This window comes from Orcinus orca, chromosome 11, assembly GCF_937001465.1.
Source record: "Orcinus orca chromosome 11, mOrcOrc1.1, whole genome shotgun sequence".
Lineage (NCBI taxonomy): Eukaryota > Metazoa > Chordata > Mammalia > Artiodactyla > Delphinidae > Orcinus > Orcinus orca.
Window position 1 is genome coordinate 19,393,423 of NC_064569.1, and position 15,104 is coordinate 19,408,526.

The 15,104-nt window shown below is 36.6% G+C and overlaps 1 protein-coding gene across 6 annotated transcripts in view; it reads right to left on the bottom strand.

Annotated features, from left to right (window-relative positions):
* The window catches only part of SOX5 (SRY-box transcription factor 5), a 992,020-nt gene that overhangs the window by 489,680 nt on the left and 487,236 nt on the right, over window positions 1–15,104 (bottom strand). The window lies entirely within an intron of this gene.

Consider the following 15,104-nt stretch of genomic DNA (forward strand, 5'->3'; position numbering starts at 1 on the left):
AAAAAAGCAGTGATGCAAAAGTTAAACTTGCAGCAGGTCTAAATTTTCTGGCAATCCTGAAACAGAATCTGTTCTGAAGAGCTGAAAGGGGAACTCCCCTCACCCCCCACCCCTTTCAGATGTTATCAATTTAAAATGATACTATGAAGTAATCTAGGCTTGAAATTCAAATTTAGTTTTAAAAGAAAGCATGAGTTGTCTGTGAGAAGAGTTTACAAAAGCTTATTAATATCTGTGATATCATCATTGTAGTGTGTTTTTAATCATTTAAATTGCAATAATTATTGGAGTTCAAATATTCCTCCTTGGTTTGACACAAAAATGTAGGCAATATGTGATAACACATATAATTAATAAAGTCAAATTTATTATTTTATTTTTTAATTTAATTTTATTATTTTTTAACATCTTTATTGCAGTATAATTGCTTTACAATGTTGTGTTAGTTTCTTCTGTATAACAAAGTGAATCAGCTATATGTATACATATATCTCCATACCCCCTCTCTCTTGCGTCTCCCTCCCACCCTACCTATCCCACCCTTATAGAGCACCTACAGGGATCAGGGAGCTGATCTCCCTGTGCTATGTGGCTGCTTCCCACTAAAATTTATTATTTTAAAACGTTAAACTTAATGATACCTAAATTTGGAACTTGAAACCATAAAAAAAGGTTTAAAAATGTGTCCGAGTATAAGTATAAGCAAGAATATATCTGAGCCACATCTCCTATCCCTTTTACATTTTTCCTTTCCTTCCTCTCCCCCTCCCCCTTTGGAAGTATGAATAAAACTTTCTTGGTTTCTTCAAATACCTCTAGAGTTTCAAGGGGTCAGTAGGATGACCACCCAAAGACTGGTGAAAGGAAACATCTCAGTTTCACTGGTCACACCATTTATGCCCAGCTGAACCTCTCTGGGATAGTTTAAAAGATTGGGGGACATGGGGCAAACCTGCTAACCTAGATAAATATTTTCCTGTTCTTTTAACAGATTGTGCTAGTTAATAATACTTTGGCCTCAGGAAAATGGATTTAGTGGAAATGGATTTAAATGAAGCAAAAAGGATTTAGGTTACAAGTAAGGTTACAGATTCTGCATGCAGAAAATCATTGAACATGGGCAGTCCACTCTCGGGAAAGATGATGAAATCCCCTTTGCTCGTGATCTTTCAACACTCATATCGTTCTGTGTGCCGTAAGCATGGTTTTGCCGAAGTCAAGAAGACAGCCCTAAAGAGATCTTCAAGACTTTAAATGTCTATGACTTATAATACCTCCTTCAGGAAGCCCCTCTCATCTCTATGGAACTAAGTGCACATCTCGATACTGGGTCAGCCAAGTGCCCAGTGTCTGCAAATCATAAATGATTTGAAAGGTCTTTATGGAAAGGTCTCACTTTGAAACTCTAACTAGAAATTATTCCTCAGTAGGCCTTACATTTACCCAATGTTATATGTCAAATATATTTCAGTAAAAAGAAAAAAAAATTCCTCAGAATCATACTTCCTTCTCATTTCAATTTCTTATGAGATGGTCTACATGTGGAATAAGCTTCCCCCCAATACTAAAATGCCGTAGACACACCTGCATAAGAATTGCAATAAAGTCTCATTTTTTAACACTAAGTTCTTAAAAGTTACAGCAAACAGTGTTTTGTATATACTCTTTTTATTGTTTTCTGATTATTAAATTCTAAATATAATCCCGAAGAGTAAACATAAAAATGTGATTCTTTTCTCCAAGGAGCCTATAAACCAGCCAAGAAGACCCTCACCTGAACACCTAAATTATCCCCAGAAGCTTTTCTTTAAGTCTGTTCCTACAGCTCAGGAACTCAAAAGCAAAAAGTAAAGAATGAAAACAAACAAACAAACAAACAAACAAAAAAAACCCAACATTTATTGGAAAGTTGCCATGTAATCAGCACTGTGCTAGCTGCTTTCTATACATCAGCACATTCCACACACACAAACTCCAGGCAAAACTGGTGCTATTATCCTTATTTCATAGATGATGGAATGAAATTTAAGAGAGATTAAGAAATATGCCCAAGATCATAGAGTTGTGAGATTGCGATTCAATTCTAAATTTGTCTAATTGTAAAACCCATGTCCATTCACTATTCTGAAATAGAAATTAAAATGCTATAGATTATAGACTTTCAGCGTGTCTACAGTCTAACCATGTCCCTGGCCTACAAGGAATAAGGTGTTACAAACAAAAACAGTCCTCGTGCTCTTTAAAAATTTAAAAATATAGTTACCAACTAACACAGCAATTCCACTACTAGGTATATGTGCCCAAGAAAAATAAAATATACTCACCCAGAAACTTGTACCGAAATGTACATAGCCACGTTTCCACAAAACGTAGACACAACCCTGATGTCCATCAACTGATAAATGGATAAATAAAATGTGGTATATCCATACAAAGGAATATTATTTGGCAGTAAAAAATAAGATGAAGTATTGACACACAACATAGGAGCACCTTGACAACATTATGCTAACTGAAAGAAGCCAGTCACAAAAGACCACACATTATATGATTCCAATTAAGTTAAATGTCCAGAATAGGCAACTCTATAGAGACAGAAAGTAAATTAGTGGTTGCCTGTGGCTGTGGAGTTTGGGAAACAAATGAGGAATGGCTGTTGATAAGTTTGGAATTTCTTTCTGGGGTGATGAAAATGTTCTAAAATTGATTATGATGATGTTTGCATCATCATAACTCTGTGAATACACTAAAAGTAATTGAATTGTATGATTTAAATGGGTGAATTAATATGTAAGTATATCTTAATAAAGCTCCCACTAAAAAAGAAAAAAAAGGTTATGTAAAAACTTTGCATCCATCTCATCAGGACAAAGTGGCCAGTATACTTCCTCCAGAGAACAGAAACTACTAAGCAAATCTAGCTACCGCAACAGGGAAGAAGAGCTGGTTATCTTCTATCATTTTCCATCAATATCAGGAAAGTTTTTGTCTGCTAGATCCAGGTGGACTTCTGAATCAATGAAAGAGTTGAAAAGATATCCCTCTCTGGCCAAGTATGCTTTGAGACCAAAGCTTGTTGAAAAGCTAGAACCACAAACTAGTAGTTTGTTTACCCAATGCTAAACCGCTTGTTTGACATTTTTCATCTAAACTGACCAGTGATTTGAGTATTGTGTAGGCAACCACAAAGAACAACTGAAACAGCGGGAAAATATTATTTTTAAACTACTTACTGTTTTATTAACATTTAGAGAGTTGAATTCCCTGCTTCTACTCCGATTCAGTTTTTCGTGTTTCCATGCAAGGTAAGTTGCCCCAAATAGCAAATTTGTCAATATAATTTTTTAGTCCTGCAGCCCAACATTAGATGACAGGAAGACATCTTGTTGTGGCAAAGAATCAGTAGGTAGTAATCAAATGTCCCATGATGTTGACATTTCCCAACCCTCCGTAGATTTTTTTTTTAGGGAGACTCCTAGAAGTAGCCATGCACAGAAGAGCAGGTTTGTAAAGGACCAGCTCTCCGGAGATAATGATACATTTTATCAGGATAATCTTTAGATGTTTATACCTTAAAAGTTATTCAGTTGAAGTTGCTTTCAAATTAAACACCATTGCTACAGTGTTTCTGTTGTGATTGTAGGAGGGAAGTGGAGCCAGTGCAATTTGTCCATGTTTTACAAATCACCATCTGGCAGGGATATGGCAACATGTGAAATCTTCACAGGACTCTTGTTTTTCTACTATCTGCTGGATAACTAAGGAGATCACCAGACTGCTGGGATGCCTGCCAGATGGTAAGCAGGTATGTTTATGAGTTTAAGATTCTTATTTTCTTTCAATGCTTTCACATGCTGTGGGCACAGAGGCATAAAAGTAAAAGGGAAAAAGAAAAAGGGAGGGGGTAAGTGACTGTGTATGATCATTACAAATGTCTCTGAAGTTTCTTGAAATGTGAATTTTCCAAAGTCTACGTTGATTAATTTTTACCAAGTAGAAAAATCACCAGTCATATGGTCACAGGATTTTTTTAAATGCTACACTTTTCATTTTTGTACAAATAAACAGGTGTATAGTTTCTTCAGCCCTGTTGACTAGGCATGCCTTACCCAGAGGGTCATAAACATCATCAACCAACATTTGGTAACTGTATTCCCTGTGCATGATACTGGGCTAGTCATGTCAGCAGAATAAGAGTGAGGATCTGTTTAATTTTATTTTGATTATTCAAATAGACTATTGTAGGCAAAGAATAACTACCTAGCAAAGTCATAACAAAAAACCCTCTAACAATCGAAGATTCACAGAGCTGAATCTGGGAAGTAAGTGATAATCATTGGAATGGCTTCTGTGAACAGAAAAGGGCATCCTAAACAATTCTGACAGATAATAAGTGAATAGCCAAAAAGAAGCAGTGTCTGGTATACAGAGCAGTATATTCTTTGAAGTTAGGTTTGAATGCCTGCTCAGTACATACCAGCAACGTGATCCCAGGCAAGTTTCTGAAATTCTCCAAGCTTCAATAAGCTCATCTATAAAAATGGTGATAACAGTTCTACCTTTTATGATTGTGGTGAGATTAGAAATATAAACAATGCAAATTGTCAGCAAGTATACAGTTGATCAATAAATGAAGCTGTTGTTATTATTGCTATTGTATCATCTGGAGAGGTGTCTTTCTAGGTTAAATCACTAACTGTAGCGTTTCCTCACATGAATTACATAAACATACACCTAGTCTTATATATTTGTATATTTAGATACACATAAGATCTATCTGCAGTTGTGTATGTATATGCAAATATACACAATTACAAGCATATATGCCTAGTAGTAGATGTGTTCTGTCCAGTCACAGGAAAGAAAAATAAATATTTTGACTTAAAGCTCTGTAATCATATTGAGTAAATACTAATAAAAGTTTCACAGTTTCCATAAGTGATACTTTGGGCAAATTACTGAACCTGTCCGTGTCCTTAGCTACAGAATAGAGAGGATAAAACCTGCTTCATAGGGGTATATGAAAATTAAGTGTGATTTTTTTCTATATGACACATTGCACAATGCCAGACAGAGAATAAATGAATGTTTGCCTCCTTCCCCTTCCCCTTTAATTACCAAGTTTCCTCCACCTATAAATTTAGTCTATTTTTGCCCATCCTTACCTGCTTCTCTCACGTTGAAGGATAAATGCCTCTGCTTCTTTCTGATCCTTCCAATTATGTTATGTATTCCATCACTCCTTCCACCAGAATAATTTTCTCCTTTATTACATGATTCTCAATTTTTATCATAAATTCCTTCTCATCCACTAGTTCCTTCTCCTTAGCCTAAAATATACTCATTTCCCCCATCAGGAAAATAATTTTCTTAAACAGAAATTATAAAATGACAGAAAAGATGGAAAGCCTATATAGGATAATGACCATAGAAAAACTGAAAAAGATTGTTAAAGATCTATCTCCAAAAAAATTCACACAGGTAGTTTTTTTTCCTGACTCAGGTAGTTTTATATTTGTTCTAATAAAACTAAGTTAAAGAGAATTTTTTTCTTGTTTAAACAGTCCCAAAACATTAAAATGATTAAAAGACTCCATTCTTTTATAGCATTAGCACAATCCTGATACCAAGTCATGACCAAGACAGTATTGTGTGTATAGACACACACACATTATTATAGACCACAATCACTTAAAAAAAAAAGGCAAAACTCTACCAAGTAGACCTCAAGGGTGAATTAAAGAATAATGCACCATAACCATATGGCATTCATTATAAGGATGGAAGGCTGATTGAATGCAAATACATCTACTTAAGTAATTTTTTACATTTAAAAGAGTAGACCAAAAGTGAAAACCCACAAGCAAATTGTTAAAGTCTTTGAAAAAAGGCGCCAACCATTCCAGATTTGTTTAGTGTAAGTTAGGAAGAGAAGAAAACTGCTTTCTAATGGAGTTTATTTGTAACAAACAGCAGTCAAACTCAAAGTTAGTGGTAAAATAGTTGGATTGTCTTTTGCTGGTCCAGCTTCCCTTTATTTTTTGCTTCCTTTTCCTTTTCACCAACAACTGCATTGCCTGTGAGCTTGGCCCTGTCTACTGCCTCTTCCTACTCATCTCCTGCACACTTTTCAATCTACTGCAAATGCTTCTGCTCTTACCTTCTTACAGAAGCTCTTTTCTCAAAGGTAACTGATATCCACCTAATTTCCAAGTCCAGTGGCCTTTTCTCTGGCTTCATCCTCTTTAACTTCTATTTAGCATCTAACACCATCACACACAAACCCCTCAGCTCTTGGCTTCCCTGTGCGAATTGGGAATGCCTCTTGCGTGACTCTCCTGCCTCTTTGCTTGGCCTTTCTGAGCCTCTCACTCCCTTGTCCTCCTGCACCTGCTCCTCGATATGGGGGATCCCCAAACTCTACATTTGCCCTTTAATTCATGCCCTACCTAAGGCATGTAGATCAAAGTTAGAAAGGAATGACAAACGAGGAAACTATTGATAAATGAAGTAAACAGAAGGCTGCATTAAACAACAACAAAAATACACACGACTTTCACTTTTTGGGTTACAGTTTAAGTGAAATAGATTTTTTACATAGACAATCTCTACTTATATTACCTTCAGTATGTTTAATACTACCTTGCTGAGTCTTAAATATGTTATTGACATCTATAATGAATTAACCAATTTAAACAAAGAAATGAGTTTCCTAATTTTGTATTACCTTAATTTTTTTTTTTTTTTTTTTTTTTTTTTTTTTTTTGCGGTACGCGGGCCTCTCACTGTTGTGGCCTATCCCGTTGCGGAGCACAGGCTCCGGACGCGCAGGCTCAGCGGCCATGGCTCACGGGCCCAGCCGCTCCGCGGCATATGGGATCTTCGCGGACCGGGGCACGAACCCGTGTCCGCTGCATCGGCAGGTGGATTCTCAACCATTGCGCCACCAGGGAAGCTCACGTTACCTTAATTTTTAACGCTTTCATAACCTATTTAATTTGAAGGTAGCCAGTGCTGTTAGAATTATTAGGATGTATCTGAAGGTAATTTAATAGAATTCAGCAATCATCTATTGAATGCCAGTGACATGTGAAACACTTTTATAGTCGTCCTTAATATGTAAACTTCAGCCAGATATTACATAAATGAAATTGACTTCAAAATATAAAGTAACAACTTTAAGAAAGTGCTGATGTTTACCTCTGAAATAACTTTCTTTCCGTAATTTGTAACCAGTAGTAAAATTAAACAAAATATATTGTAAAGAGAATTACATAGGTGTTTTTAAACTCCTCATTACACAGCCATCAATCTCTCAATAAAAACTCTTCAGTAGGGCTTCCCTGGTGGCGCAGTGGTTGAGAGTCCGCCTGCCGATGCAGGGGACACAGGTTTGTGCCCCGGTCTGGGAAGACTCCACATGCTGCGGAGGGGCTGGGCCCGTGAGCCATGGCCGCTGAGCCTGCGCGTCTGAAGACTGTGCTCTGCAACGGGAGAGGCCACAACAGTGAGAGGCCCGCGTAACAAGAAAAAAAATAATAAAAACTCTTCAGTAAAGTAGATCATCTTTCTCCATTCTCTCATCTCCAAATTATTGCCAGATCATTTTCTGCTGCTATGATCTCCTTCCCCATCACCGTAAAATTGGAAACCACTTTACACATTTATTTGTAAATAAAACTTCTCTCCATCCTTTGCTGCTTCTTTTTCTTTCTTTTTTCTTTTTTTGGCCACGCCTTTTGGCATGCGGGATCTTAGTTCCTCGACCAGGGATCAATCCCATGCCCCCTGCAGTGAAAGCACTGGACCACCAGGGAAGTGCCCTTTGCTTCTTCTTTTCTTTCCTCTGATATGTGTATCCCTTAATGTTACACCTTTCAGATAATTTAGGAAGTCAATGCTACTGTGCTCTCTTATTTGATACATGTTTCTCCCTTAAAGAAAATATAAATCAGAAACTCAAACCTAGACAACATAAAATAGAGTATTATTCACTTTACAGAGAGATCTTTAACATTACAAAAAATTGCCTACAGAATCCCTATAGTGATTTTTTTCTAGTGCATGAAAAGCATAAAGCAATTAAATAACATACATTTACACTCAACTTTTCCAAAATTGTATCAGCTAGCAAGTGGGCTGCAACTTGTTCTCATCAGGGTGTTGCACCCCATGTAATGTGGAATTGAAAATGAGGCACAGCCAGACTTAACACAATTCCTTGACTCCAGCTATGGTATTTACTTTTCTAGAGCAGGGATGTCAAACTTTTTGAAAGCCATTGGAATACTTCTCCAATAGAAATCTTATAAGGGCACAGTTTATAAAAGAGATAAAAGTAGTAAGGTTATGTCCTTTCCCCTTCCCTTCCCTAACTGGACCCAGGGTCACATATAAAAAAAACCTACCAAAAAAAAAAAAAACCTACAGCTTTCCTCAGAGTACAGTTTGAAACTATTGTACTAGACTACTTTCTGCTTACTGCTAAAGATCTGGCTACCAAAATTGAAATCTTACCATAGATAGAGTCCCAACATGCCCAGTTGGGAGTGCCTTGGGCACCACCCAGGAACATGCCTTGTTCTTCGCTTAAAATGGTACCCAGAACATGGGTCGCACACAACAAATGGTCAATGATGGTAACAATAACAAATTTTTAAACAATGAATAGATAAATCTCCTTGACACAGGAATGGTTTCCTTTTCCTGTGCCAGTGGTTCTGCCTATGCCCACTCTAACACACACCCCTTCCAGGAATGGCATTTGGCCATCCTGGCAACCAGAATTAGAGCAAAGAAAATATGAAATTTCTCTTCAAAACATAAGTGGAAAGATGAATGCAAAGCCAAGCAAAAAGTACCCAAATTCAACATGCACATTGTTAAATGTCACTTCATAGTTAGACACTTTATGAACGTCAAGTGAACATGGACACGTATAAGTTGGGAGACTGGGAATAAGTAGGACCTATTGCAAACGATCGGCAAGTAAAGAAAGTCTAAAAGGACATACAAGTTACCAGTTACAACTGTCACTTGCTGGGAGCGAAGGGAGTAGAAATTGGGCAAATATTCAATGGGAACGGGGAAATATTTTTCGTGGAACACATTATAATACTTTTTGAATTCTGAACCATGTGACTATATCCAAAAAAAGCAATTAAGTAAATCGAAGTTTTTCCAAAATGAGGATAAAAAGATAATTCCAACAGACCATTCTGAATATCTTGTTAGTATAACAATACACTTGTTTTGTTTAGGGGGAAAAATCAGCAACAAGAGAATGTTTCATCTTAAGAATCTAGATTTAGGCCAAGCAGGTCCATCAGTCAGGAATACTGCTTATTCTCCTTGAGATAACTCTTTCAAGGAAGAGGGATCTATTGACTGAACCAGGGATTCATGCCCTGATTATCAAAGAGAGATACAGTGAGGAGAGGGTTCCCAACAGTCCAGCTAACTGATAGGTGTCTTCAAGCTACAGGTCAACCATCCAGAGGACATAGGGGAAAAAAAAGTCGATGTCTTGCCTCAAATAAAAAATCAGAGAAGGAATTTCACAGCTCTCTCTTTGTTTAAAAAAAAAAAAAAAAAGGTGCATAGAAAAAGACAAATCATCAAAAGGGTTCTTAGAAGAGAATCATTAAAACCTGACAAAAATGAAAAAAATAAGAATTCTTTCAAAATTAAACAGACATTTCAGCCAAATGTCAATATCCCCAAAACACCTTGTCCAATCATTAGATGCAAAGAGTATTATGAATGAAGAAATAAGAACAAAATACAATGACACCTAGGAGATACCATGGTTTATTAAACTGGGTAAAAAGGCAAAATATTCTGGTAAAGACCATGTTTTTGTGAGCTGTTGGAAGGTAGCCGGCACTCCATTAAGTCTGCATCACTTAGCGAATAACTAAGCAGGTCTGCCTTGCCTCTGGGACCAAAAGCCTTTCCCACTATGATTGGGAGAAGGGGATGGCACTCAACATGATCTTTAATCAGGTTGGGGGTCATGTGTGCTGCAACTTTTTTGATGGTTTTTACGGCATGCCTTCCTATACATAGCAGAGTTACACACTGCAATCAAGTATCAGTGTGTGAAAGCATCTGTCAATAAAGAAACACACTAATTAGGTGCCTAATTGTGTACATAGTTGAAGTAAGTGCTTTACAATGGTCAGTGCAGACAGACCTGGGGACCTTTGAGCAGCTCATGGTCCAAGAGTAGGAGACCCACTTACAGGAATCCATGTTCATACACCCACAGGAAGCAACAGAGATGATTTATATTTTGAAATCAAATGCTAACTTCTGACCAATATAAAATTAATAGGTGAATTCTGAAGCAGCATAAAATAATTTTTAAGTCCATTTAATTCTATGTTTGAAGCCTGAGGTTACTTGGCTTTTTTTCTCAAAGTCCAAAAACTGTTTTCAAACATCTTAATACTTAAATTTTTCAAAATGAGTGCTGTATTTTTTACAGCAGATGGATATCCATGGTTATACTAATTCTCTTTCATGCCACACCCCCTCAATCTGTCCAAAGTAACATTCAGAGTAATTCTACCCAATTCAATCCCATGGCCTTGAGGAGGTTGGATTTGTGTTAAAATGGTTCATCATTCTGCTGCTGGCACAAACCCTTGTGGGCCTCTCCTACTCAAAGGAAGGGATCAGATATTGTATAAAAAGTCCCCCAAAAGGGAAAGTAAATGGCCCCTCTATTCATTTTACAATGGCTTTTTAGCTAGATAAGTTTAAAGTCTTATTTAGCAGAAGAAGTAGTCAAAAGAGAGGTGCATTTTAATCTGTGCATCCTACTTTCAAGAAGGTAAAAGAAAGAAAAGGCCAGGCTACATTGATATCAGAATAGTAGGAAGACAAAGAAGGTCAGAAGCGAAGAAGACACAAATGATCATATAAAGAAAGAATTAGTAAAATACTATAGCAAAGGCAATCGTGAAAATATAAATAGTAAGAGAGAGGAGGGGCAAAATAATTTTAAGATTTTAACTATATTGTGAATAAACATAACTAAAAAACCTGAAACATCACTTTGGATTTTCTACCTCTCTGGAGATAATCAGGGATTTCCCACTGCCCTCTTTACCTCCTGACAAATTAATATTAACACTTTTGTGTTCACTCACTTAAGCTTAAAAAACAATTTTCAAATGCAGTAATCTTTTAAAGTTGTGTTTTAAATTTCATTGCAAATGCATATTGACACACATATACTTTTGTTATTAGTATCGATAATTTAAAGCAACAAAAATAAATGGCATCCAAGTGACTGTTAAACTTTCATAAATTGAATTATCTTCAATAACTGCTCAGTTAGCAAAATTAACTTTTTCTTATCACCACTACACAACACAGGCAAAAATGTATTACCATGTGCAGCTACGGATACACTTTTTTTTTCTAATTTTGTGTTTTACATAATTTCTGAAAATAGCTTGTAAATATTTCATTTGCGATTTGAGGTATTAATAAGATGACACTCACTGGAACGTCATAATGTAGCCAACAGCAGGGAACAAGTTTGCTGGTATAAAATCTAAATATTAATAGCAGCCTTAATTGTTCCACAGTCTTTAAATTTTTTATAAAGAGAATGATATACGAAATAAGGCTTGTTGTTTTCTTCCATATTCTAAAATGTGCCATTCTTTCAAGTAAATCCTCTAAGCAGAATTTTTACGGTGTGACTGCCATCCCTTTGCAGCTCTGCAAAGCAAGGTAAGATAGCCTAGCATAGCTTTTATCTGCAAGGATTCCCTGAGGCAGTTTCTGTAAAAGGGTTAATGACAGATGTTTCCATTAAATCTGACCTACCTCTTAATTTTACCATTGCCTGATAATATCCTGGCTTTGTGCTTATTTGCATGGGCAAATGGAGTCACTCCATAACAAGTAACACACCGCCCTCATTGAAACAAAAGGTCAATTCACTTTAAACGGATGTGCACAGTATTTTTTGTAGTTGCAGTTAAAAAAAAAAAAAGTCCCCTTTCATACAATGCTACTATTTACAAAGAATTAAAAGCTCTGTTTTCTAAACCCCTGGACACAATGTACATCTGTAGGCAGAAACCAGTACTACCAATAGAAATCAATACATCTCCTTGTAGGTAACTAACTAGAAAAATCACTTCTGTCTCCAGAATGTTCCTCTTACTTTTTACACTAAATACAACCGGGGGCACAGTATATTTTCTTTGCTGAGAAATTAGTTGAAAATGCCAAAATGCTAGCAGCATTTTCTTGTTTACTGAGTGTTATTACTTTCGCAAAGAAAAAAAAAAATCTGTAAATATAGAGTTATATATTGTCTTAGGTTAGTTAAAAGATATATGCTTTGTAGCCTTTAGGCTGCCAGTCCAAATGCTGCAGTTTAGAAGTGGCCAAACTATTTTACCACATGAAAAGAGTAAGTGACCTTGAACCTTGACTAGGTTGCTGTAATAGGCCCCTTTAAAAAAATAAATAAAGGCAATTTAAATAGCTTTGTCTAAGGCTCTGTTCAAGCCACTTCTTCTGACGGGAGGATCAAATAAGGTGAAGACAAATGTCAAAGGGCCTTTCATGATTCTTGTGAGGAGATATCTCAAATATATACTTCCTTTTTGCATAGTCTATAACCAAGACTCAAGAAACATGGCATTAATCTAACTATGCTGTTTCACTTTATTATAACATTTAAGGAGTTTAAAATTAGCACTTGCTAGAGAAGTACTCTGTCTGTAATCATATACAGTGTTTTATACATATATACACACATACACTCTATGCATGTTATATTTCATCTTTATCATTAGAATCTCTAAGACATTTAAATATTGAAATTGTGGCATTAAATTTCACCTGATTCTGAAAACAGCTCTCCTGTGTGTTACTGATAGTAAATCCATATTCAAAACACTCCCTTTATACCAAAATCTTTACTTATCTTAACAGGAAATAGGCTAGATGGGCGGTTAGAAGAGTGGTCTTGCTAAATAGCTTATTTTCTTCATCTCAGATAAATAAAACCCACATTTAGCACTGAGGCATTGCAAATCATTGAAACAATTTAGAAAACTCTACTTACCTAGTTCAGAGTTTGATTTTTAATGGATTTTCTATAGAAAATTCTGTTCTCACTGTGCCGCCTTAAATTTATCTGACAGTGAAATAGACATGGAAGGAAAGCTGGATGGAATCCTTAGGGGCCCAAGGAGTCTTCTCTGCTGGCCTGTGTGCCTCTGGTGGGTGAGGCATACCCTCTCCTCCCACAGATTACTGGCATCTGAGTCCCAGCCCAACCCTCAAATCTGGATTCACCTACAAAACTCAAGGAAAAGGAACCACATCTCCCCTGCTAATTCCCTATGGATGGTCTTTGAAGAAATGAGCATGATCAAAAGTATTAAAAAAAAAAAAAGAAATCAACAAATATTTACTGAGTACATAGTATGCACAAGGTTCTAAGTACTGTGAAAGATACAGTAGGGGAGAAAAATCTGGTTCCCTTTCTTTTTTTTTTAATTTTTATTTTATATTGGAGTATAGCTGATTTACAACGTTGTGTTAGTTTGAGGTGTATGGCAAATGTGGTTCCCTTTCTGTACAAGCTTACTGCTTCATTAAGTAATCATAAAAGGGTCAGTCATATCAGACTATAAAAATAATATCAAAAATATAAAAAATAATAAATTAAATGAATGGGATTGGCTGTGTTGTGCAATGGAAGAAACTGGGAATTTTAATCAGGTGATGGTTTGGGTTTATTAATCCATTTTTTTACCTAGGGTAAATCAGTAAATAAAAGGGAAGTCAGAACAACTGGTGATTTAAATCATAGTTTTGTGGTAATTAAAACAACACAACAAAACACTACAATCTTAGCCAGCATGTACTGAGCACTTCTAATGTGTTAGGAATCATGCAAAGCAGTTTATATACATTGATGTCACTTAATTTTCACAATTACCCTATGAAAGTAGATACAATTATTACTCCCATTTTATAGGTAATGAAACTAAGGCTTGAAAGGATTACATTTTTCCTCAAGGCACAGTGCTAGTAAAGTGGTGGTGGAGCCAGGAATCACACCTAGACATTCTGACTCTAGTCAATACTCTCAACCTTGATATCTCCCTTGTGGGTGCGTGGGCTTTGGAATCAGACAGATGGGGTTAGAGTCCACATCCTCCCATATATTCGCTCTGTGACCTTAGGCAAAGTTCTTACGCTTGTAAACTAGGAAAAATAATACTGTTCCGTTGACATGGGGATTGTTTTGAACTGCCTGCATCTTCTTTTCTCTTAAAAAAAAACACATCTTTTTCTGTGGGGAAAAAACTGTTCCCCAACTCTCAAACCATGCCCTGGCCCAAAAAAGCATTTTATCTCCTCAGCCACAAGGATGGGTTCAGGTATGGACCCAATCAATATACAGGCCAAACCAACAGATGACCTATAAGGGACTTTTGATAGAGTTAGGAGGAAAGAAGCCCTAACTTCTTAATTTTAGGATAAAGGACTGGAGCTGCTTGGGCAGAGGTTATATGCACAAAAGCCTGTCTAAAAATGAAGCCAACACAGAGAAAGGCAAAGAGAGATGAGAGATAAAGAGAGCACATAAGCCCCGGAATGGTCATGCCTAAAGCTAGGCAATTCGTGAAATGTTCATTCACGTGAACCAACAACAGTCTCTCCCGTTTTATGTTCAAGCATATTTGAATTGGGTTTCTGTCACTTATGACCAAAAGAGCCCAGGCTAATAAATCACCTCATAGAGACAATGTGTGTGAAGAACTCAAGATACTTGTAATTAGTAAGTACTCAATGAAGGCTGGATGTTTTCCTTGTCATTTTAGTTATTACTATTGTCAGGTTTCCATACCAAAATTGAGGATCTTGGATGAAAACTAGGGTTGGAGAAAAAAGAAATACGATGGTTCAGTTTCCCTGTACCAGGTATAATCAAAGAACAGAAGGACAACTTTCAAGGAGTCCTAAGTATTAAGGAACACCAAAAGTCAGCTTGTCTTGCTTCCCAGCCAATGCTAGTATTTCCAACTGGCCTCACTGTATCTCCAGAGGAGCCAGAA